Below are 5,000 nucleotides of genomic sequence, written 5' to 3'. Positions count from 1 at the left end.
GCGTATACACACAATATATAATTCCTTTAGGAAAATTTGTATCAGAGACGCAAAAAAACGGGGTATAAAGTACGGTATATGCAATGCACATGGGGGCGCTATTGCGTGTAGTGTTCCTGTTTTGCATGCATTGTAATTAAGAATTATAGATTTTTACTGATTACTGATTTTTTTGCATCCAACAGTAGCACAGAAAAGCACAATGCAATCAACAATAATGATGTACGTAAACAACTGTAAAACTTCATACCGGCATAAAGCCACAGAGAGCGGTCACGTGACCGTCACATTACCTTTCAATATTTATTATTTAGATAATATGACCTTTAAAAACCTCCACAATAACACAAACAAAGAAACAGTGCATTAGAGCTGTTAGTTAACTAGATAAAAGTGTATTACAAGCACAAAAACTTCACTCTCATAACTGCTAGACACTCACATTCACACCGCCATGCTAATTAGTGCACCTAAGTCACGTGACCCAATTAACCGCCTTCCATTAGAGAATTTATAGTTCTTTATAGGATGTTATACTGCTCTATTTTACTTCATTCTTCTTCTTCTTTTTCTTCATCTACCTCTTATTATTATTATTGTTATTATTATTATTATTATGATCATTATTATTATTAAATAAGTCAATAGGTTATTATTATTATTATTATTATTATTATTATTATTATTATTATTATTATTAAATGTCAATAGGTTATTATTATTATTATTATTATTATTATTATTATTAAATAAGTCAATAGGTTATTATTATTATTATTATTATTATTATTATTATTATTATTATTATTATTATTAGGATTAGGATTGTAACAAAGTCGTTTTCCCGAACATTTTTCCTTGTGTACTTTGTGACTTTATTTACAATGTTTATTAGACACAACTTCATCCTAAACATTCTCTAAATGTAAATAAAAAAATATATATCTAATTTCAGAAATTCAAAAAGATTATAAATCTTTAGCCAATTTACAAAGGCATGAAATCTGGCAACCCTGTGTGTGTGTGTGTGTGTGTGTGTGTGTGTGTGTGTGTGTGTGTGTGTGTGTGTGTTTCACCTGCTCCTGATGTATCTGCGAGCCAAAAAAATTACAACCATATTCATAAAACAGTTTTAAATTCACATCTTACACACGTGTCTGTATAAAAGCTTGTGATAAAATGTTGCTAAAGCTGTTATTAAACTTTCTGAGCAGCTCTGATTAATTTATTATTCTTTTCTATGAAAAATCTGATGAATTTTTGAGTTGTGAATCGGTGTGTGTTTTGCGCCATCTGTCGGATGTGTGCAGTATCTGCAGCTAAAATCAGACGGAAATCTGGCTTAAAGACCCTGCTGTAAATGCAGACTGGATGCACTGAGTGATGCAGTGAGGATTTACTGAGCAATCAATATAAGAGGTTTGGATTAAGTAAAACAGACTTTGGGTTTGTTTTTATTACTGCAGACCTGTGTTTACCCAGCAGGGGGCGACACCCATCTGGATATTAGTGCATTTATTCTATTAATTAATGACCATGTTGAGGATATATACATGTATGCTTTTGTTTTTCACACACAGATTTTTAACAATCACACATCTAATCTGTGTAAGAGGAGTGTCCAAGTAAATGAGTTACTAAAGATTCATTAAAATGAGCGCTTTAATACAAACCTGTGATTTGCCTTTTGGCCGGGACTACTTTCAGAGCTGCTGCTATAGAACACGAATCACTACAATATGATAGTTATTTAATCTTTAATTAATGAGCTCGTCCCGTGCAACTCATCTGTGTAACATTCCTCTTAGATGAGCGTAATATGAAGATCATGTAGGTAGAAATAGAAAGCAGTGTATTTATATATAAGTGCTCGATCAAGCCCAGCAGAACCTGTCACTGAGTCTCAGTGTGCCCTGGATGCTAAGTGAGACATTATGACTTGTCTCTTGTGAGCTTTAATTTGAGAGCTGATCTAATAAGTCTCATGCTCAATGTCTAATCCGCCGGGCTTCGCCCCACCCCTCCGGCGTTGTTAAAGTCTTATAAACGCAGCTGGTTCTGGAGCTGGCATAAGTCTGTCCGCCTAAATTAGATTGCAGCAATAGATCTGCATCTGTAAACAGGCACAAATGAATCCTGATTTTATAACGCCGCTCCGAATCGCTGTAACTGCAGCTGCGAGCCAAAACGCATTACTTCTCTAAACAACAATTTCTCAATTAAGTCAGGACAATTGGACCAGCCAGTGTTCTGAACTCAGGTGACTCCGACTGCACACCGAACAGACTAATGACAGACCGGGTTTCATTTGAGTTGTGTTTGAGTGATTGATATCAGAAAGTGTTCAATAATACACATCTGTATAAACCCCTGTTCTCCCCCATACACCCCTGTTCACCCATACACATATGTTTACACCCCTGTTCACCCATACACATCTGTATACACTCCTGTTCTCCACTCATACACACCTGTTTACTATTACACATCTGTACACACCCCTGTTCACCCATACACATCTGTATACAACCCTGTTCACCCATACACATCTGTATACACCCTGTTCACCCATACACATCTGTATACACCCTGTTCTCCACTCATATAACCCTGGTTATTAATACACATGTTTATACACCCCTGTTCTCAACTCGTACACATCTATTCACTAATACACATCTGTATACACCCATGTTCCCCACTTATACACCCCTGTTCATCCATACACATCTGTATACCCCCCCTGTTCTCCCCACACACCCCCGTTCACTAATACACATCTGTATACACCCCTGTTTACCCATACACATCTGTATACACCCCTGTTCTCCACTTATATAACCCTGGTTGTTAATACACATCTGTATACACCCCTGTTCACCCGTACACATCTGTATTCACCCCTGTTCTCCACTCATATAACCCTGGTTGTTAATACACATCTGTACACACCCCTGTTCTCCCCCACACACCCCTGTTCACTAATACACATCTGTATACCCCCTGTTCTCCCCACACACCCTGTTCACTAATACACATCTGTATACCCCCTGTTCTCCCCACACCCCTGTTCACTAATACACATCTGTATACCCCCTGTTCTCCCCACACACCCTGTTCACTAATACACATCTGTATACCCCCTGTTCTCCCCACACACCCCTGTTCACTAATACACATCTGTATACCCCCCAGTTCTCCCCCACACACCCCTGTTCTCCCACCTTTCATTGCTCAATCCCAGCTTTTTGCACTTTTCCCAACAATATGGCCGATTTCCTGTCTGAACAGGTGGCTGAGGAGTTACACAATGCTGTAGCTTTGCACATTTGGCACTGATGGCAGATCCACACCCAGTGTACCATCCTGTTCTCAAAACCCCTGTCAATAACCCAATCTGCTTATGTACACTTCGATTATACTTAAACAATGCGCTTTATCTCCACAAATCTCAATCTGAGCTCCTAAACACAGCACTTAAGTCAGGAATGAAACATGATCTGTTCTGATTGGTTTTCCTGTGACAGCATGTCTGCTAATGTTTACGTTCTCTTATCTGATTCATACTTATTATGCATTTACAGGAAACATGTTGAAGAACATCTTCGAGACAAGTTCGCAATGTTCAGAAGACAAAAAAAAGGATAATAAGGACCATAAAGACTTGAACTCATCTTCCAGTTTATAAATGTATCTAAGATGAATCATGTGAGCATTCAGCAGCCAATCACAAACAGGCTTGGGATGAGTGACAACCTCCATTTAATTATGTATTACAAATGGAAAGACATCTTTCAGGGTATTATATGCTACAAGTAGCTTTAGAGCAAGTCGTTTTGAGATATTTCTGCGTTTTTGTTCGTTCCACGGAGTCATTTTATTTTCAGCCATAATCTTTTGGGAGTTGAGAGAAAAATGGAGGCCAAGCAGGCAGTCAGGGACGAGGAAGAGTGTTGAGTCCCCCAGCAGGCGCTCTGGGTACAAGTCCTAATGAAAGATCAAGGGCATTAGCTGCGGCGAGAGAAGAAATGGGGTACCTGCAGTTAGCAGCAGCGTTACAGGACATTAATTCTACCGCAGACTCATTTGTACAAGGCTCGAAGGAGAAGGGGAGAGAGAGAGAGAGTGAGAGAGAGAGAGAGAGAGAGAGAGAGAGAGAGAGAGAGAGAGAGAAGGGAAGTGGAAATGGGCCAGACCTGGTGGCCAGGCATGAAAACTTCAGCTGAGCTGTGCTATGAGGAGAGAAATGGGAGTCATTCTGCCTGGCATTTCCACCTGCATCGTCAGCACAGCCTGCATGGAAAATGTCAAATTCATTACCTGGCTTCTCTCTCTCTCTCTCTCTCTCTGTCTCTCTCTCTCTCTCTCTTCCACAAATTCCTAAGCATGATTCACAGCGCTCCTGCGTACCAGTCCACTTCACATTGAGGAACTTAAAAAAACCAGAGCTTCTGAGTTAACATGAATAATACAATAAATGTAAATAACAATAAGACGTGTCCCTGAGAAAATATAATAAGACCTTATAATCAAAATAATGTAATCAGATAAATTATGGGGGACAAAATCTAATATATAGAGGTCACAAGATATCATTTCCAGGCCACAAGATAATGCATCAATCCCATGAGATAATATATTGAGGTCAGAAGGTTAAAGAAAAAAGAAACATCACAAGAAAAAAATGTAGTTCACAGAATAATGTATTGAAGAAACAAGATGATATTTCAAAGCCATGGTATATAATATAATGAGGCCTTCATATGAAATAGTAGATAGCATATATCTTGGCCATAAGGGATTATCAGAGGTCACAGCAGGTTTGAGAAAATAAGGCGAGTTAAGAACTGAGGAACTGAGAAGATCCGAGCTCATGGAGCAGCCAGACTTTTTTTAAGCAGCCATCACATTAAGCATTCAGCAGGGATTTCTGCTCAAATCCCTAACCTGTGTCTGGATGCAAATCAGACAGATTACGTCCAGATGTATGGACATGTAAA

Source organism: Silurus meridionalis, chromosome 8, assembly GCF_014805685.1.
Source record: "Silurus meridionalis isolate SWU-2019-XX chromosome 8, ASM1480568v1, whole genome shotgun sequence".
In the NCBI taxonomy this organism is placed as follows: Eukaryota; Metazoa; Chordata; class Actinopteri; order Siluriformes; family Siluridae; genus Silurus; species Silurus meridionalis.
The sequence above is the reverse complement of the archived record's forward strand: the minus strand, read 5'-3'. Positions refer to the sequence as shown.